This window comes from Schistocerca nitens, chromosome 5, assembly GCF_023898315.1.
Source record: "Schistocerca nitens isolate TAMUIC-IGC-003100 chromosome 5, iqSchNite1.1, whole genome shotgun sequence".
Classification (NCBI taxonomy): domain Eukaryota; kingdom Metazoa; phylum Arthropoda; class Insecta; order Orthoptera; family Acrididae; genus Schistocerca; species Schistocerca nitens.
This window is the reverse complement of record NC_064618.1, coordinates 587119867-587141907: the sequence shown is the minus strand read 5'-3', so window position 1 is coordinate 587141907 and position 22041 is coordinate 587119867. Positions and strand designations below refer to the sequence as shown.

The window sequence follows — 22041 nt, the reverse complement described above, 5'->3', positions numbered from 1 at the left end:
TTTAGGTAGTCAGTGCGGTTACGTGGGTGTTTGTGTACGAATGTGCATGTGTGTGTGTGTGTGTGTGTGTGTGTGTGTGTGTGCACATGCATGTGGTGGCCAACCTAGGTGGTATTGCTGTAGGCTTTTGTTGGTAAGTAATTTTTGTTTTGGTTTTATTCTATAGTAATTGTGATGTTTTGTCTGTTGTATATTTATGATAGGTTGGTTGTGTTTTAATTCATGTAGTGAGTACGGAGCATTTGACTTTTTGAGTTGTTGGGGTTTTGGTTCCACTTTTCCGAGTTGCAGGTGTTGATGTTTTGGTATCAGAAACTGCAGTTGAGCTATGTAGGTCAAGGGAAATGTCAGACTCCTCTTTTCGGGGTCGTACGTGTTGACAGGTTGGTTTGTGGGATTGAAGGGACCAGACTGCTATGGTCATCGGTTCCTTTTTCCAAAATTTCAAACACCGACACATATTAAAAACGATCAATGGAAAAGACGGCAGACGACACAGGACAAGAAAGACTTAGACAGAGACCAGAAAAAAAGGAATGAAAATCACACAGAGTGTGATAGTGGTTGGCCGACCATAGAGACAAAAAAGGAAAAGCCAACCACCGAGAAACACATTAAAAACTCAGTCTAAAATCGTAGGCCAAAGGGCAGACTCAGCACAAAAAAGACAATCACTTAGATTAAGTGATAAAAGCCCCTGCCCGAATAAAACGCAAAACAAATCCTGTCATGGCAGTGTCATCTGTTAAAAGGGAAGGGAGCATATCAGGCAGCGCAAATGTCTGCCTGAGCACAGCTAAAAGGGGACACTCCAACAAAATGTGGACCACCGCCAAAACAGATCTGCAGCGACATAGAGGTGGGTCCTCACAGCGCAATAAGTGGCCGTGCATCATCCATGTGTGCCCAATGTGCAGCCGGCAGAGGACAAGAGACTTCTTGCGAGAGACCCGCATGGATGACCACCACGCAGTCATCATCTCCTTAATAGCACGGAGTTTATTGGTTGTGGTCAGATCGCGCCATTCAGCGTCCCATAGCGCAAAAATTTTGCGGCGTAACACTGCTCACAAATCAGTCTCCAGGACGCCAATGTCCAGAGTTTGTTCACTGGTGGCCTGTTTGGCCAGGCAGTCAACATGTTCATTGCCAGGGATGCCAACATGACCAGGGGTCCACACAAAGACCACAGAGCGGCCGCAACGGGCAAGAGTATGGAGGGACTCCTGGACAGCCATCACCAGACAAGAGCGAGGGTAGCACTGGTTGATAGCTCGTAAACTGCTCAGGGAGTCGCTACAGATATCGAGGGACTCACCTGAGCACGAGCAGATATACTCTAGGGCACGAAATATGGCGACCAGCTCAGCAGTGAAAACGCTGCAGCCAGCCGGCAATGAATGTTGTTCGTAATGGTCCCCTAGAGTGAGAGCATAACCGACACGACCAGCAACCATCGAACTGTCAGTGTAAACAACACCAGAGCCCTGATACGTGGCAAGGATGGAAAGAAAGCGGCGGCAGAGGAACTCCGGAGGGAGTGAGTCCTTCGTGCCCTGAGCCAATTCAAGTCGAAGGCAAGGGTGGGGCACACACCACGGTGGTGTATGCACGGGGGCCCGGAAAGGAGGTGGAAGAGGGAAAACCCTAAGCCTGGAGAGAAGCTCTCTGATGCGGACCGCGATTGAACAACCCGACCGGGGCCAACGTTCTGGGAGATGGACGACCGACAGGGAACACGAGATGATAATTTAGATGCCCAGGCATGCTACAAACGTGTTTAGCATAAGCAGCCATTAAACATTGGCGCCGTAACTGTAGTAGAGGGACACCTGCCTCCACAAGTGTGCTGTTCAGAGGGCTGGTCCGGAAAGCACCAGTGGCAAGTTGGATTCCGCTGTGAAGGATTGGGTCCAGCACCCGCAACGCAGAAGGGAATGCTGAAACATAAGCCAGGCTCCCATAATCCAGACGGGACTCGATTAACGCCTGGTAGAGCCGTGAGTGGGTAGATCAGTCGGCGCCCCAGCTGATGTGGCTCAAGCATCGCAGAGCATTAAGATGCCGCCAACACATCTGTTTAAGCAGCCAAATATGTGTGAGCCAAGTCAACCGGGCATCAAAAACCACACCCAGAAACTGATGTGTCTCCACCACAACAAGAGGTTCACCATCAAGATAAAGCCGCAGCTCAGGGTGAACAGTGTGTCGCCGGCAGAAATGCATAACGCAGGTCCTGGCAGCCGAAAACTGGAAGCTATGCGCTACAGCCCAAGACTGCGCCTTGTGGATAGCACCCTGCAGCTGACTTTCAGCAGCTGCAATGCCAATGGTGCTATAGTAGAGGCAGAAATCGTCAGCATACAAGGAATCGAGACAGATGTTCCCAACGCCACAGCGAGCCCGTTAATTGCAATTAAAAACAGGCAGACAATTAAGATGACCCCTGCGGTACCCCGTTCTCTTGAACTCGAGGGGGGGGGGGAGGGGAACTGGGGAACTATGGGAGGCCCCGACTTGCACGTGAAAGGTACGATGCGAAAGAAAATTTCGCATGAAAATTGGCAGCGGACCCCGAAGACCCCAACCATGTAGCTTAGAGAGGATGTGATGGCCCCATGTCATATCGTACACCTTCCACATGTCAAAAAAGACAGCGACGAGGTGCTGACGGCGGGCAAAGGCCATACGGATGGCTGACTCCAGACTCACCATATTGTCAGCGGCAGAGTGGCACCCACCCTGAGACGGAGCTAGAAGGCCCCGAGACTCGAGTACCCAACTCAACTGCCGGCTCACCATGCGTTCGAGCAACTTGCAAAGAACGGCAGTCCACTGAAAGGTGTTTGAGCATCTGACAGTGGATGCAATCTGGCCCAGGAGCTGTATCAGGGCAAGAGGATAGGGCAGTGTGGGATTCCCACTCACTGAATGGAACATTGTAGGATTCAGGATGGCAGGTGTGAAATGAAAGGCTCCGATGTTCCAACCACTCTTTAATGGAGCGGAAGGCCTGTGGGTAATTCGCAGAAGCAGAACTCAGAGCAAAATGCTCTGCCAAGCAGTTTGCAATTACGTCGGAGTCAGTACAAACTGCTCCATTCAGTGAGAGCGCAGGGATGCTGACAGGGGTCCAATATCCATAGAGGTGCCTAATTTTGGCCCAAACCTGCGATAGAGAGATATGGAGGCCAATGGTGGAGACATACAGCTCCCAGCACTCCTGCTTGTGTTGGCGAATAAGGCGGCGGGCCCGCTCTCGCAGCAATTTAAAGGCGATGAGGTGTTCTATTGAGGGATGTCGCTTCTGACGCTGCAGCGTCCATCGGCGATCTTTAATCGCCTCGGCGATTGCAGGCGACACCAAGGCACAGTCCTCCCCGGAGGGGACCCAGAAGAACGGGGAATGGCAGATTCTGCGGCAGTAACGATGCCGGTGGTGACCGAGTGAACCAACGCATCAATGGCTTCAGTAGAAAGAGGCACAAAAGCGGCCATGGAGAAGAACAAGTCCCAGTCAGCCCTATTCATAGCCCATCTGCAAACGTGCCCAGAAGAGTGATGCTGTGGCAGTGACAGAAAGATCGGAAAGTGGTCACTACCCCACAGGTAGTCATGCACATTCCATTGGACAGACGGTAAGAGGCTAGGGCTGCCGATCGAAAGGTCGATGGCTGAGTATGTGCCATGCGCTACACTGAAATGTGTGAAGGCACCATCATTTAAAATGTAAAGGTCGAGCTGTGTCAATACATGCGCAATGGTGGCGCCTCGACCTGTTGCCACTGACCCACCCCACAGAGGGTTATGGCCGTTGAAGTCGCCCAGTAACAGGAAAGGTGGCGGCAATTAGGCTATCAGCGCAGCCAGGACATGCTGCGGGACATCACCATCCGGTGGAAGATAGAGACTGCAAACAGTAACAGCCTGTGGTGTCCACACCCGAACCATGACAGCCTCTATAGGTGTTTTTAGAGGGACAGACTCACTTTGAAGAGAGTGAAGGACATAGATGCAGACGCCACCAAATACCCTTTCATAAGCTGCCCGGTTATTATAACAACCCGATAGCCATGGAGGGCGGGGCTTCGCATCACTGGAAACCAAGTTTCTTGAAGAGCAATGCAGAAGAAAGGGTGAAGGCTGAGAAGCAAGATGGTGGAAGAATCTGCCGCAGTTCCACTGGAGGATGGCATTGTCTATGGCTGAGAAAGGCGTAAAGGGACTGGGGAGGCAGATTACGCCGCTGGGTCACTTGCTGCCACCAGTTCATTACCCAAGTGAGTGACATCCATTGCATCCGAGGGTCCGGTGAGATCCAGGTCTTCAACAAACGCCAGAATCTCGAACTCATCCTCAGACGCTGAGCTTGTAGGAAGCAGTGGGACGGGTGGGCCGCAATGTCGGGATTCTTGGGAACTTTTTCTTTTTCTGCTTCTCGTGATGTGCCTTCGGTGGTTCAGAGTGGGAGGGCTTCCCTGGGTCAGTCTTAGGGACGGACGACCACCGTGAGGCCCTATGACCAGCAACCGGTGGTTGTTTCAGCCACTTGCGGGTGTCCGCTTTTCCGCTGGTCGGAACTTGCGAAGGGAGGTCCCCAAGGGACCCCTTCCTGGAGAGAGGGGCCAAAGAAGTCTTATGCTTCTCCAGCTGGGAAGTGGGAACTGATGTCCCCGATGGTTGGAGGGGTGTTGCTCCTGAAGGAGATGGAGCAGGAGCAACAGGGAGTGAATGGCCCCCCACAATCAAGGGGGCCGGTGGATTCTGACGGATCATAGAGCCAACCGTACGTGACGACACGGGAGATGGGAGAATCGTTGTTGCAGCAGCAGCATAGGTTGACGTCATTGGCACAGGATGTAGCCTCTCATATTTTTGCTTGGCCTCAGTGTAGGTCAGGCAGTCCAGGGTCTTATATTCTACATCCACATCTATATCTACATCTACATCCATACTCCGCAAGCCACCTGACGGTGTGTGGCGGAGGGTACCCTGAGTACCTCTATCGGTTCTCCCTTCTATTCCAGTCTCGTATTGTTCGTGGAAAGAAGGATTCTCGGTATGCTTCTGTGTGGACTCTAATCTCTCTGATGTTGTCCTCATGGTCTCTTCGCGAGATATACGTAGGAGGGAGCAATATACTGCTTGACTTTTCGATGAAGGTATGTTCTCGAAACTTTAACAAAAGCCCATACCGAGCTACTGAGCGTCTCTCCTGCAGAGTCTTCCACTGGAGTTTATCTATCATCTCTGTAACGGCTTTTGCGATTATTAAATGATCCTCTAACGAAGCGCACTGCTCTCCGTTGGATCTTCTCTATCTCTTCTATCAATCCTATCTGGTACGGATCCCACACTGTTGAGCAGTATTCAAGCAGTGGGTGAACAAGCGTACTGTAACCTACTTCCTTTGTTTTCGGATTGCACTTCCTTAGGATTCTTCCAATGAATCTCAGTCTGGCATCTGCTATACCGACGATCAACTTTATATGATCATTCCATTTTAGATCACTCCTAATGCGTACTCCCAGATAATTTATGGAATTAACTGCTTCCAGTTGCTGACCTGCTATTTTGTAGTTAAATGATAAGGGAACTATCTTTCTATGTATTCACAGCACATTACACTTGTCTACATTGAGATTCAATTGCCATTCCCTGCACCATGCGTCTATTCGCTGCAGATCCTCCTGCATTTCAGTACAATTTTCCATTGTTACAACCTCTCGATACACCACAGCATCATCTGCAAAAAGCCTCAGTGAACTTCCAATGTCATCCACTAGGTCATTTATGTATATTGTGAATAGCAACGGTCCTATGACACTCCCCTGCGGCACACCTGAAATCACTCTTACTTCAGAAGACTTCTCTCCATTGAGAATGACATGCTGCGTTCTGTTATCTAGGAACTCTTCAATCCAATCACACAATTGGTCTGATAGTCCATATGCTCTTACTTTGTTCATTAAACGACTGTGGGGATCTGTATCGAACGCCTTGCGGAAGTCAAGAAACACGGCATCTACCTGTGAACCCGTGTCTATGGCTCTCTGAGTCTCGTGGACGAATAGCGCGAGCTGGGTTTCACACGACAGTCTTTTTTGAAACCCATGCTGATTCCTACAGAGTAGATTTCTAGTCTCCAGAAAAGTCATTATACTCTAACATAATACGTGTTCCAAAATTCTACAACTGATCAACGTTAGAGATATAGGTCTATAGTTCTGCACATCTATTCGATGTCCCTTCTTGAAAACGGGGATGACCTGTGCCCTTTTCCAATCCTTTGGAATGCTACGCTCTTCTAGAGACCTACAGTACACTGCTGCAAGAAGAGGGGCAAGTTCCTTCACGTGCTCTGTGTAAAATCGAACTGGTATCCCATCAGGTCCAGCGGCCTTTCCTCTTTTGAGCGATTTTAATTGTTTCTCTATCCCTCTGTCATCTATTTCGATATCTACCATTTTGTCATCTGTGCGACACTCTAGAGAAGGAACTACAGTGCAGTCTTCCTCTGTGAAACAGCTTTGGAAAAAGACATTTAGTATTTCGGCCTTTAGTCTGTCATCCTCTGTTTCAGTATCATTTTGGCCACAGAGTGTCTGGAAATTTTTTTTTGAGCCACCTACCGCTTTGACATAAGACCAAAATTTCTTAGGATTTTCTGCCAAGTCAGTACACAGAACTTTACTTTCGAATTCATTGAACGCCTCTCGCATAGCCCTCCTCACACTACATTTCGCTTCGCGTAATTTTTGTTTGTCTGCAAGGCTTTGGCTATGTTCATGTTTTCTGTGAAGTTCCCTTTGCTTCTGCAGCAGTTTCCTAACTCGGTTGTTGTACCACGGTGGCTCTTTTCCATCTCTTACGATCTTGCTTGGCACATACTTATCTAACGCATATTGTACGATGGTTTTGAACTTTGTCCACTGATCCTCAACACTATCTGTACTTGAGACAAAACTTTTGTGTTGAGCTGTCAGGTACTCTGTAATCTGCCTTTTGTCACTTTTGCTAAACAGAAAAATCTTCCTACCTTTTTTAATATTTCTATTTACGGCTGAAATCATCAATGCAGTAGCCGCTTTATGATCGCTGATTCCCTGTTCTGCGTTAACCGTTTCAAATAGTTCGGGTCTGTCATCAGAAGGTCTAATATGTTATCGCCACAAGTCGGTTCTCTGTTTAACTGCTCAAGGTAATTTTCAGATAAAGCACTTTAAAAAATTTCACTGGATTCTTTGTCTCTGCCACCTGTTATGAACGTTTCAGTCTCCCAGTCTATATCCGGCAAATTAAAATCTCCACCCAGAACTATAACATGGTGGGGAAATCTACTTGAAATATTATCCAAATTATCCTTCAGGTGCTCAGCCACAACAGCTGCTGAGCCAGGGGGCCTATAGAGACATCCAATTACCATGTCTGGGCCTACTTTAACCGTGACCTTCACCCAAATTATTTCACATTTCGGATCTCTGTCAATTTCCTTCGATACTATTGCACTTCTTATCCCTACAAACATGCCTCCCCCTTCACTGCCCAGCCTGTCTCTGCGGTATACATTCCAATCTGAGTTTAGGATTTCATTACTGTTTACGTCTGGTTTCAGCCAACTTTCTGTCCCTAGTACTATATGGGTGTTGTGACCGTTTATTAATGAGAGCAGTTCTGGGATATTTCTATAGACACTCCTGCAGTTTACTATTAGCACATTAATATTGTTATTCCCTTTTGCATTTTGCCTATTCCTACCTTGCTGCGTCTCAGGAGGCGTCTTGTCGGACCTAGGGAGGGAATTCTCTAACCTAAAAAACCCACATGTGCACTCCACACGTACTCCGCTACCCTTGTAGCCACTTCCGGCGTGTAGCGCACACCTGACCTATTCAGGGGGACCCTACATTTCTCCACCCGATAGTTGAGGTCGAGAAATTTGCATCCCAGATCTCCGCAGAATCGTCTGAGCCTCTGGTTTAAGGCTTCCACTCGGCTCCAAACCAGAGGACTGCGATCGGTTCTGGGAACGATACTACAAATAGTTAGCTCTGATTCCACCCCGTGAGCGAGGCTTTCCGCATTCACCAATTCCGCCAACCGCCTGTATGAACTGAGGATGACCTCTGAACCCAAACGGCAGGAGTCATTGGTGCCGACATGAGCAACAATTTGCAGTCGGGTGCACCCAGTGCTCTCTATCGCCGCCGGCAGGGCCTCCTCCACATCTCGGATGAGAACCCCCTGCAAGCAGACAGAGTGAACACTGGCCTTCTTCCCCGACCTTTCCGCTATTTCCCTAATGGGTTCCATCACCCGCCTAACGTTGGAGCTCCCAATAACTAATAAACCCCTCCCCCCATGTGCCTGCTCAGACCTTGCTGAAGGAGCAGCCACATGTCCATTCACAGGCAGAGCGGGCGATGCCACACAGCCAGCCTCCACATTGACCCTCCGCATCGTGCGCCGTGAACGCCGCTGAACCCGCCACTCCCCTTGGGGAGAGGGTGGCCCAACCGCGCCCGGTACCCGCGAAGATGTCCCGACAGCAGGGACAGTGGGTGAAGCATGTAACACCTGGGGTGTACCACAGGATGCACCAGACTACCCACTGCTGCTACACTCCGAGGCAGCAGCCTGGAGACGGCTGACTGCGGCCATCAACACGTTCAGCTGTTCGCAAACAGTGGCCAGCTCCTCCTGCGTCCATACACAGCAGTCACACATCCTATCCATCCTAAGAAATCAATTTACTGTAGAGTTAATCAACTTTTAACTAGACTGCTAGTTCACTAAAGGCGGCTGACTAAACTAAGTAAACTGTGGTTGCTAGCCACTTCTTGTAGAAAACAATGAAAATAGCACTACCTGTCTCTGGACTGTATTGAAAACAAACACTAGCACTACTGGCACTATGGTTGACTAAAGGGACTCACTGACTGTATTCAAAACAAACACGAAATCTATGGAACACTATTACTAGCACTCGACAATTAAAGCTTCCTAAAAGCAAAAACACACGGAAGAAGAAGTGACAAGTAAGAAAAATACAGTTAATACTTAAATTAAGGTAGCTTGCTGCACAGCAGACGTTCTTTTTGGAATACCCGGCAGTCCGGCGAGCAGGGGGAATGGTGTTCTCCGCAGTTAACACAGATGGGAGGCGGGGCACATGGAGTATTGGGATGCAAAGGACATCCACAATCTCGACACGTGATGCCGGAAGTACATCGGGATGACATATGCCCAAACTTCCAGCATTTAAAACACCGCATCGGAGGAGGGATATATGGCTTCACACCACAGCGGTAAACCATCACCTTGACCTTTTCGGGTAAGACATCACCCTCGAAGGCCAAGGTGAAGTGAGCACCTCGTTGTTCTAGGTTGGCACGTAGTTCATCATCTGACTGCAGAAGAAGATCTCTATGGAATATAATACCCTGGACCATGTTTAGACTCTTATGGGGCGTGATGGTAATTGAAACATCCCCCAACTTGTCACAAGCGAGCAACCTCCGTGACCGGGCGGAGGATGCTGTTTGGATTAGAACTGAACCAAAGTGCATTTTGGACAAGCCCTCCACCTCCCCGAATGTGTCCTCTATATGCTCCACAAAAAATTGAGGCTTTCTCAACATAAATGATTCACCATCAACTCACATACAGACAAGGTACCGGGGTGAATAATCTGCACTGCCGTCTTTAGCCATACGTTCCTCCCATGGAGTCGCCAGGGAAGGAAATGACCTCAGATCATATTGCTTGCCATTGAGGTTAGACCTCGATCGCTTCGAGATTGCTGGTGGAGGCCCACCAGCGAGAGATGATGTACCACGCTTCATTGTGGGTCATGCGCCCTGATGCCACCCACTCTGACCAATGGCTCTCCCCGCGGGCGCCACCCAGCCACAGCAAAGACCACCTGGCAGGATGGCCTTTGCCGGGAGTCCTGATGCCCCAGAGGGATAGGCATCTACTCCTCGGCATACATGGGGAGGTAGCAGCTCAGGCATCAGCAGTGCAATCCCTGTGTAGTCAGGGGGCTACCACCAAGAGGGTACATGACTACCCCACCACAACAGACTGGTTACCATGCTGGATGTCGCGTGTTGAATATCCATGTATATCACGAGGGCAAAGATGGAAGTGTGCAATGGAGGGAATGTATGCTACCTGGAACATACTGCAGCTGATGTGGCCAGAAGCTCGGTTTAAGTCCAACTCCATGACAATATCGGGAGTGCCAGATCTTAGGGCAAGGTGCACCACGCAAGGCGTCCCTCCCCAAATGGTACGCACTAACCGAAAAATTTTGAAATGGAGTGGTCAAACCCCTTAGGGGACCATCACATTAAAGGCCAAAACAGTTGAGACTCCTTTTAGGTGCCTCTTACGACAGGCAGGAGTACCGCGGGCCTATTCTTACCCCCGAACCCGCAGGGGGCGTACGTGTTGAGTTTTTGGTATCAATAGTTGCAGTTGAGGTATATGGGTCAAGGGAAATGTCTGTTTCATGCGGTTTTGTTGGTGTAGAGAAATACTGTGATTTAAATTTTGTTATATCATTTGTTTTAGGATAGTGTGGTGTTTTTTATTGTATATTTAGCTTGTCCCCGCCCTAAACTCCCAGTTTCCTGCAGTTGTCCCATTAGTATCATTTTTATTTTGGAGTGAGACGTTATTGTGTCATTTTTATTTTTGTTTGCGTTTGTTGGCGTGTGATCACAGCCAACTAAAGATACTGGCCTGGGCACTGGAAGCCATCTTGTTTGCGAGTCAGACAGAGTAGATCTGTTGTTCATAAGCCGTGCGGCTTGAGATATGTTGCTCAGTAAGCTGAACTTTGTATTGAATTGTGTATTAAGTATTAGCTGCTACAATCTTCTGTTTCCAAAGGAAAGTTCATGAATTTGCATTTCTTTGAACAGCAAGTACTTCATAAATGCTAATATAATTACTTTTTGTGACTACTTGATAAGCAGAGAACACTTGTGTCTGATTGAGAGGTTATGCTGAATGCTGCATCGTAAACTAAGTAAATGTGTTCAAATACTTTTTAAAATATGTATACGTACATTGCAAAAACTACACTGAATTTCTGTTTTCAGATACTGGTACTAGAAATTCCAAGGTGCTGCAGAGTGGCTGGCTGTAAAAGTAATTTCAGATCTCAAAATGAAGCTGTCAGCACATTTTCGTTACCAAGCAATGAGGAACTAAAGAAAAAGTGGCTAAGGAAAGTTCCCACCGATTTCTCAAAGCTAAAGAAACCAGTAATATACATAAAATGTCTTACTGAATAGTGCATAATCAAGACAGAAAAGTCTGTATTTGATGGAGAAATAAAAACATTTGAAAGAAGGTATCCCAAGCTAAAACCAAAAGCAGTGCCTTAAATTTTTCCAAATTTACCAGAATACTTGACAACATCTGGACCCTCATGTAGAAGATTGTGTGATGTAGAATGTGACATTCTTGAGAAAGCAGTGGCAAGAAGTTTGGAAGATCACGGGCAATATGAAGAACAAATGCTACTAAAAATTTGGGGAACATATGCAATTACTTTTCACGTGCAAGCCATATCAGCAAGATACAGGAGTGCTGTATCAAGTGTGAACAGAAGGCAGTGCTATGCTTTATTGACATCAGTAATGAATTGCCAACTATTTTAGGCTCTGTAACTGTTAACACTGATTTAAGTGTGCTGCTTTCTGTCAGTAGATACAAAATTCCCCAGCATAAAGTGCCCCTGAATATAAGTCATTAAAAACCAAGCATGTATTTGATAGATTATTGAAATGTTGAGTCAAAAGCATCTGAAGGAGCCAACTTAAAAAAGTGTTTGGTGGTTGACAATATAGTGAAAGTGTTAGAAGATAAATTTTCAGGTGACTCATGTTCACAGCTGCAGCTGATAGTTTAGCAGATTCAGTTCCAAACAAGAACTGACAAGTCGTAGATACTGTGGGAACACATTACTGCCAACTTCTCTGTGTGTTCATTCACCGCCAGCATACGCAGCTGTGGACAATATTGGTTACCTATATATTTTCCACATCCATGCACTACCAGCAAGCTGACAGGTAAGTTCAGTTTAAATAATATAACTATAGATCGCAGTGTAGATTATTTGAAAGTTAATAAAATATTTTTGAAAGATCACTTGTGGTAAATGTATTCCTCAATGTAATTTACATCAAGCCTTGTTTGATCTTTAAAGGAGACACAATTTATGGTGCCAGTACAATTAATAGCAATGATCTTGCCGAAACAGCTCAGGTTTTCATGATATCCAGCATATTTTCAAAATTTAAAGATGTTGTGACTGTCATACCAGGTAATAATTTAACTGATCAACAGCTAAGAAATATGTTACTAAATATAATTACTGAAGTAAAAAAAGAAGTTTACTGTGTTATCTTCAATTTCAGATAATAATACAGTAAATTGGAAAACTTATGAGTTACTGACCCCTAGTGGTAGTGTTCTCGCTTCCTGAGCATGGGGTCCTGGGTTCGATTCCCCCGGCGGGGTCAGGGATTTTTCCTGCCTCGAGATGACTGGGTGTTGTTGTGTCGTCATCTTCATCATCATCATTCATCCCCGTCACAGTTGGAGGAAGGCAATGGCAAACCACCTCCACTAGGACCTTGCCTAGCAAAGCGGCGTGGGTCTGCTGCATCGTTCCCCTACGCTCTGTCAAGAAGCATGGGACTTCATTTTCAGTGGTATTTTGCAGCCCTGTGGTCAACATCCTAATGACAGTACTAAAAAGTTGTTCCTAATTTTTGACACAGTACATATACTGAAATGTATCCATAATAACTGGGTTACTAGATTCTTGAAGTTTCCAAATTTTGACAATTTTGAAGTTGTAGTTACTGCCGACTTTGAGTATTTAGAATTGATGTACAAGAAGGAAATGGTTCGTTGGTGAGACTCAGTCATTCATTGTCATTTAAGGCCTTCCAATATTCAGCACCAAAACGTTAACCTTGCACTCAAGATTTTTGATGATTGAAATGTTGCTGCTTTAAAGGTCTTAGCTTCACGAGAGACAGATTTTGCAGGCTCTGAACATACTTCATCTTTGTAATTGGTGGCACACTCTTAATGTGAAAGGTGCACATGAAGGTGAAAGGTTTAATGATCAATATAGGCAGCCTATTACGGTAAACAGCTCGTTACAGTTAGGTTTTTTTAAGAAAATGGCTTTATGGTTAAAAAACTGGAGGTAGAGTGTTCATAACTCCAATACTTTGAGCTCTTAATCAGTACATTTGATGGGTTTTTACTACTGATTCCACATGAATTTGATCATTATAAGCCAGATTAATATATTACTGAGTAAGTTTCAGAATGACAATCTGGAAGATAGTTTTAGTAGTTACCGTCAAATGAGTGGGGTAAATTAGTAAGTTACATTCAGATACATGAAAGTGAAGGGAAATTAACCTTTTTACTACTCTGGACATGTTAACACGCGTACCTTTGTACCTGTCCCTGTGTGCTCTGAACGTGTTTAAGTGCCACCAGTCCTTCTGCCTGGTACTCTGTACGTGTCTGCTCTGGACGTGTTAACGCGCGCACCTTGGTACCTGTCCCTGTGTGCTCCTAATGTGTTTACGTGTGCCACCAGTCCTACCTGGTACTCTGAACATGTCTATGGTTTATGAAACATAGACACGTTCAGAGTACCAGGTAGAAGGACTGGTGGTGCACGTAAACACGTTCAGAGCACACAGCGACAGGTACAAAGGCGTGCGCGTTAACACGTCCAGTTAAAGGGTTAAAGATATGGTATTACTAAATTCTTTGAATAAAAATATTCCTCTGTGTACTTTGCCTCCTTGCTCTGGAATATCCAATAAATGTGTGACTGCTGAAAAATATTCTGCAATGTTACGGGAGAATTTTGAAGTGTCACAGGTAGCAGAAAATTTCCTGCTGATGTACATTTCTGGTTATGCTGTAAAGAAGGGGCTTTTTCTAAAAAAAAAATGTGAGGTTTGCACCTCTTTGATGCTTCCTGATAAGGAAGTTGAAATATCCATCCCAAATTACTTTGTAAGAGAATATGATCAAGGAAAGTTGACTGCTGTTACGGTGACTGGCCTTGTTTGGTGCATGCTGAAAGCAATATTACATTTGTATTCAGGTAGTTTCATTAGTGATTCACATCAGCTTTCTGTCTTGCACAAAATATGTTGCTTAAAGGTGGAGACTGTGATCTTGGTGAAGTTGACTTAAGTAATGTCTGGAAATGTCAGAGAACTTTGAAGAACGTACCGCAAAATATTAACCTCCTATCCTATTAAGTAATGATAAACAACCAACCTAAAAATGTCAATGATTCTATAAGCAGTAATAAATGTGCCAGGCGGTTAATGAAACTGAGGACAACATAGAGTATTTTTGTGCTGAATTTTATTAATTTGTTAACTCACTGCATCAGTGGAGAAGTTTCTACTGTTAATTAATATGTGGTAAAATAAATACAGTTTTCTAACACAGTCATTATACTTTCCACCACAAAATGTCAATGACAGGTATAAATAATGTATTATACTACTTTAAAAATCATGGAATGTGTAGTTTTTCAACAAATCACTATGTAAATACTGAATACATTTCTTTTTTAAAATGTAATTGATTGCCCCTTGCCCTTTACGACAAGTTTTTAACTCAAATTTTAATGAAGTGTCTGTCAAAGAAAGACGGAAGATTTCACTTTAAAGGTTGTATGTTTGACTTTTACAGTTTTTGGGGTTAGTTTGTGTAATATTTGGAGCTAAACACTCCATTTCCACAGTGAATGGGTGAAATTTAGTGCTGGGACAGAATATGAAGTACAATGTTTCACATTAAATATGCTATTGTGAAACATTAAACAAAAACAGTTCACAATTTTTCTGCACTGTTATCCTGTTATGTAACTTGCCACTCTCTCTCTCTCTCTCTCTCTCTCTGTGTGTGTGTGTGTGTGTGTGTGTGTGTGTCTGTCTGTGTGAGAGAGAGAGAGACTATTTGATAAACAAAATTCAATAGTGAAGTATAAAACAATTATTTATGAGTATCACTGTGAGTGAGTGCCACGCCTTTCCTTTTCATAAAATGTCGAAACCGTTGCAGTGTGTTGTTAAATATATTAATCAAACTCTTTTGAGGCCAAAAGTTTGAAGTAATTTAAAGACAATAGTATTACTGACAGCAGTATTCCTTTAATATCAAGAGTAAATAATAATCACCGAACAGTAATTTAAAGAAGGAGAAACGACAAACACTCGAGAGTCGGTGCATGCAGAGCTGGGTCACCAGAGGCCCGAGTTTTGGCCGTAGCACTACAAAGCTGACGTGGGCCTTGGTGTTTATGTATTGACTTCATTGTTGCCATATTGTATATGCTGGACCAAGCTGTTTCCGCCAAACTGACCATGTCATGTGTCAAGGCAGAAGGGTGGAATCGGATGCTTCTGTAATGCCAACAAAGACAAAGACAGAGAGAGATAGAGACACATTCTTTTCCTCTCTGTCTCTCTCTCAAGCAAGTGGGCGCGCGCACGCGCCCACACAAACACACACACACACACACACACACACACGACAAAAGTCATGCACATATACAGATGGCAGTAGTACCACATGCACAATGTATAAAAGGTCAGCGCATTGGCAAAGGTGTCACATGAAAAGGTTTCCAACGTCATTATGGCAGCATGACAGGAACTATCAAAATTGAACATGGAATGGTAGTTGGAGCTAGACAGATGGGACATTCAGTTTGAAAATTGTTACGGAATTCAATATTCCAAGATCCAAAGTGACAAGAGTGTGCCGAAAATACCAATTTTCAGGCATTACCTCTTACCACAGACAATGCAGTGGCCAACGGCCTTCACCTAACAAAATGGTTCAAATGGCTCTGAGCACTATGGGACTCAACTGCTGTGGTCATAAGTCCCCTAGAACTTAGAACTAATTAAACCTAACTAACCTAAGGACATCACACACATCCATGCCCGAGGCAGGATTCGAACCTGCAACTGTAGCAGTCGCAAGGTTCCGGACTGTGCGCCTAGAACCGCGAGACCACCGCGGCCGGCTCACCTAACAACCGAGAGCAGCCACATTTGTGTAGAGTTGTCAGTGCTAACACACGCGTAGCACTGCACGAAATAACCACAGAAATCAATGTAGGACATACAACGAATGTATCCGTTACGCCACAGTGGCGAAAATTGGCACTAATGGGCTATGGCACAGACCGACCAATGCGAGTGCCTTTGCTGATAGAATGACAATGCCTGCAGTGCCTCTCCCAGGCTCGTGACCATATCGGTTGTACACTAGATGACCACAAAACGATGGCCTGGTCAGATGAGTCTCAACTGCAGTTGGTAAGAGCTGACAGTAGGGTTCGAGTGTGGTGCATACCCCATGAAACTATCAACCCAAGCCGCCAGCAAGGCACTGTGCAAGCTGGTGACAGCTCCACAACGGTGCTAGCTATGTTTGCATGAATTATTGACTGGAAATGGTTATGTTCGGCTATTTTGAGACCGTTTGCAGCCATTCATAGACTTCATGTTTCCAAACAACGGTGGAATTTTTATGGACGACAATGCAATTTCGCTGGGCCACAACTGTTTACGATTGGTTTAAACAACATACTGGTCAGTTCAAACGAATGATTTGGTCGCCCAATATGAATGCCATTAAACATCTATAGATCATAATGTAGAGGTCAGTTCGTTCATAAAATCCTGCTCCGCCAAAATTTTCACAATTATGGACGCCTATAGAGGCGCACAGCTCAATATTTCTGCAGGGGACTTCCGATGACTGATTGAGTCCACTCCAAGTAGAGTTGTTGCACTACGCTGGGCAAACGGTGGGAGACGATATTAGGAGGTATCGAAGGGCTTTTGTCGCCTAGCGTATAGATGTGCGGAGTATTGTCGTTAGTTGTTGGGGTTCACTGGCTCAATGGGTCTTAGGAAAAAATGAGATATCACGCCTATATACTGATGACGTCATTAACAAGGCGGAGACACGATTCCCAAAAAACCGCAATACTCAGTCGTACAGAAGTCACTGAATAAAATATCCAATGGTTGACACTACTAAACCAACAACGAACTAATGGGACCTCAACGCGAAAACATCTACAGCTACATTATAGACCAGTCTGATGGGCATCTACGCTCAAATCTGAACGGCATTAGTGCATACCATCATATTCATACACGATCTATTTATTTTATTTTATTTATTGTATTTTTTTTGCATTGAGACACCAACTGGTGTCTTTTGCAAACGTCATAGCATTTTTTTTATAAGTTTAGTACTATATACACTCCTGGAAATGGAAAAAAGAACACATTGACACCGGTGTGTCAGACCCACCATACTTGCTCCGGACACTGCGAGAGGGCTGTACAAGCAATGATCACACGCACGGCACAGCGGACACACCAGGAACCGCGGTGTTGGCTGTCGAATGGCGATAGCTGCGCAGCATTTGTGCACCGCCGCCGTCAGTGTCAGCCAGTTTGCCGTGGCATACGGAGCTCCATCGCAGTCTTTAACACTGGTAGCATGCCGCGACAGCGTGGACGTGAACCGTATGTGCAGTTGACGGACTTTGAGCGAGGGCGTATAGTGGGCATGCGGGAGGCCGGGTGGACGTACCGCCGAATTTCTCAACACGTGGGGCGTGAGGTCTCCACAGTACATCGATGTTGTCGCCAGTGGTCGGCGGAAGGTGCACGTGCCCGTCGACCTGGGACCGGACCGCAGCGACGCATGGATGCACGCCAAGACCGTAGGATCCTACGCAGTGCCGTAGGGGACCGCACCGCCACTTCTCAGCAAATTAGGGACACTGTTGCTCCTGGGGTATCGGCGAGGACAATTCGCAACCGTCTCCATGAAGCTGGGCTACGGTCCCGCACACCGTTAGGCCGTCTTCCACTCACGCCCCAACATCGTGCAGCCCACCTCCAGTGGTGTCGCGACAGGCGTGAATGGAGGGACGAATGGAGACGTGTCGTCTTCAGCGATGAGAGTCGCTTCTGCCTTGGTGCCAATGATGGTCGTATGCGTGTTTGGCGCCGTGCAGGTGAGCGCCACAATCAGGACTGCATACGACCGAGGCACACAGGGCCAACACCCGGCATCATGGTGTGGGGAGCGATCTCCTACACTGGCCGTACACCATGGTGATCATCGAGAGGACACTGAATAGTGCACGGTACATCCAAACCGTCATCGAACCCATCGTTCTACCATTCCTAGACCGGCAAGGGAACTTGCTGTTCCAACAGGACAATGCACGTCCGCATGTATCCCGTGCCACCCAACGTGCTCTAGAAGGTGTAAGTCAACTACCCTGGCCAGCAAGATCTTCGGATCTGTCCCCCATTGAGCATGTTTGGGACTGGATGAAGCCTCATCTCACGCGGTCTGCACGTCCAGCACGAACGCTGGTCCAACTGAGGCGCCAGGTGGAAATGGCATGGCAAGCCGTTCCACAGGACTACATCCAGCATCTCTACGATCGTCTCCATGGGAGAATAGCAGCCTGCATTGCTGCGAAAGGTGGATATACACTGTACTAGTGCCGACATTGTGCATGCTCTGTTGCCTGTGTCTATGTGCCTGTGGTTCTGTCAGTGTGATCATGTGATGTATCTGACCCCAGGAATGTGTCAATAAAGTTTCCCCTTCCTGGGACAATGAATTCACGGTGTTCTTATTTCAATTTCCAGGAGTGTATATATATATATATATACACAATAATTTATTTTAGTTTAATATTAATATTCACTTAAAGAGTATAAACACTTGTCAATCAAGAAATGTTTCAGTTTCACTTTGAATAAGTTCCCTTTGTGGCACCTTATAGAGCTCGGTAATCTGTTGTACCATATTTGACCACTAATGCATGGACTATGGTCTGTTGTTTTTAATTTTGTTCTTTGTCTGTAGTAGCAGTCTTGATTTCTTGTATTATAGGCATGCATATCAGAGCACTTTGTTTCTTTGTTTTGATGTGTCACAAAAAATATAATTAATTTGTAAAGATACAGTGAGTAGACTGTGAGGTATTTATGATGAACAAAGATTTCCCTGCATGAATCTCTATACCCTAATCCATGGATAATTCTGATTGCTCTTTTCTGTAGGGTTAATATTCTGTTCATATGTATGTCGGCAGCACAACCCCATATCTCTATCCCGTAATTAATCTGTGCAAAAATGGTTCCATAATGAATTGTTTTTAATGTCTGATGTGGAACTACTTTTGATAACTGGCTGATTAGATGTAATGAGCTGCTGATTTTATTGCATAAAAATTTGATATGGTTTACCCATCTTAGATTTTCATCTAGGTGAATACCTAGAAATCTGCAGCCTTCTGTGTCCACTATATCAATTCCACCTATGTTACTGATAGAGGTATGGTGTGAGTTTGTAAGTTTAAATGGCAATAACTGACATTTACTGATATTAACTTTCAAACCTTGAGCTTGGAAATAAGTAGTTATTTGCTGTAGTCCCTCAGTTGCTACCAACGTTAACTCATCATTTTGTTTACCAAGAAATAACAGTGAGGTATCATCTGCATAGGTTACCAATTGGGAGTTGAAAAGGTTGCTCTATATCATTTATGTACACTAGGAAAAGGAAAGGGCCCAAAATTGAGCCCTGGGGTACACCTTGTTTGACTGTCTCATATTTGGACTGGAAATTAATGATCTGATTATTGATTTTGTAAGTCAGCTTTGTACACTGCATGCGGTTAAATAAATATGTAGCCAGCAATTGCATGGATGCAGCATTTACATTGTATGACTCAAGTTTACTTAAAAGTAACTCATGGTTTACCGAGTCAAAGACTTTAGTAAGGTCTAGAAATATGCCAGCTGTTTGCATTCCTTGATCAAGGGTACCATACGTTTTGTGAAGGAATTCCGTAATTGCTGTGATAGTACTATGATATTTTCGGAATCCGTGTTGTGTCTCTGTTAGGAACTTACTTTTCAAGAAATAGTCACTTAAGTTGTGTGAGCAGCACAACTTCAAATACTTTGCTGAAGACAGGTATTAATGATATGGGCCTGAAATTTGAAACCTCTTCCTTGGATCCTTTTTTATGCACTGGTTTAACTGTGCTCCATTTCAATACATTTGGAAATGTATGTTCTCTGATACTGCAGTTTACCAGGTGGGTGATTATTTTAACTAATTCCTTATTACATTTTTTAATCACAATACTACTCAAACCATCCCATCCAGATGAGAACTTATTCTTTAGGTTATTTATTATCGTGCCTATTTCTTTTTCACTTACTTGTTTGAATTCAAAAGGTGGCTCTTCAAAGGGGCAGAGCTTTACCTCACTACTCACAACTGTGTTATTAATTGGACTAACAGCTGCAGATATAAAGTATTTATTGAAAACATTGCAGACTTTTAGGATCTTTAATTGTGTTTCCTTCATGTCTTATAATTAAAATTTCAGTTTCTGGCTTCGGTGTGGCTTTGCGAAATTGATTTACAATTCTCCATGAGGTCTTGGCTATATTGTCTGATTGAGCTATTTCACTGCTGTATATCTGTTTTCTTAGATTTGAAAGCTCTTTCTTAAAGGTTTTATTGGCTTCGCTCTACTTGGCGTTAAAAACCTGCAAGTTTGTTGACTTGTGTAACACATCCAGGTCCTGGATGTTTTGCCTGAGTTTTATCATATTTGCTGGAAGTATCAGTCTGTTGGTTTTTACACTTTGGTTATGGGTGAACACTCTTTGTATTTTCTTAATAGGGCAGCATCTGTCAAAGTGTCTTAGCATAGTATCATAGAATTTGGCCCATTTGTTTTCAGATCCTTCAGTCTGGTAAACCAGATCCCAGTCCTCTATAGCTAATTTATTTCTTAGGGCAAGGATGTTACCCTCTTTTAGGATTCTTTTATTTTCGATAACTTTTGTCATTTTTGGGATGCTTGTGTTTACATACTCTACAAGCTGGCATTTGTGGTCAGAGTAGTGAAAATCCATATTCCAGCACCTAACACTGTCTTTAATATGTTTACATAGTATCTCCGCTCGACCTATGTACGCTTGGTAAACAATATGATCTAAGCCAGTCCCCCCCCAGTAATTAAACCTCAGATAGTAAACAAAACACACGAACATCCTTTCGAAACACACAAAAGATCGCAGAATCCATCTACGTAACAGACGAAGCCACACTTCCAAGAATATTCAGAAGACTCGCATTGTACACTACTAAGAGATTCGGTAACAATGTGATACCGACCAAGTGTGCTACCATACAAACACTTAAACTGATTTTACATTTTTCCTGTCAGCGTCTCGGTATCCGATTCGTCCGTTCTTATTTTAAAATGATGTTTTGTAACAATCAGGAAAACAGCAATCTTCACGTACTACTATTCACCAAGACTAATTGGATTACTGGAGGAAGCAACATAGTTTCGACTAATGCTAGAATCTCATATTATGTCATAAGCTAACCCACTTGTGATATTAAATTTTAAACGCTGAAATTACTATCTTTCAAACCACACTGGCTATTCGCGCCAGCGGCACTGACACAGGCGACATTAGTTGAGATTAGACATCGATACGCTATCGATTAATCGATAGTGCCAGCGCTGTTAATATCATCGCTTTGACTATCGATAGTCACATCGTTGAAATATGATGCCTCGTAAGTGGAACGCAAAGAGAAACAGTTGTTCTATACGCTTGCCTCCAAGGCGTGAGAGGTACAGAGGGCAAGTGGATAACAAGGTGTTTCATCAATATCAAATTTGGCGGCGCCTTAGGCAGTCTATGCTGTTTTGTTATGTTAGTACATTGGCTGCAGGGGAGGGGATGTGACAAAAAAGATTTTGTTGTTTGCTTCCAGTGCCAGCAGCTCACAGGCGTGTGCATCTTGTACCGATTAGTTACTATGGTAAAGATTACACACGTAAATAAAATGGAATAGTGAATGCGCGTTATAAAC

The 22041-nt window shown here is 44.8% G+C and overlaps 1 long non-coding RNA gene across 1 annotated transcript in view; it reads right to left on the bottom strand.

Annotated features, from left to right (window-relative positions):
* The window catches only part of LOC126259610 (uncharacterized), a 68943-nt gene extending 47314 nt beyond the window's left edge, over positions 1-21629 (bottom strand). The window contains exon 1 of the long non-coding RNA XR_007546539.1: positions 21550-21629. This is a non-coding gene — a long non-coding RNA (uncharacterized LOC126259610). The remainder of the gene's footprint in view (positions 1-21549) is intronic.
* Positions 21630-22041: the final 412 nt, after the last annotated feature.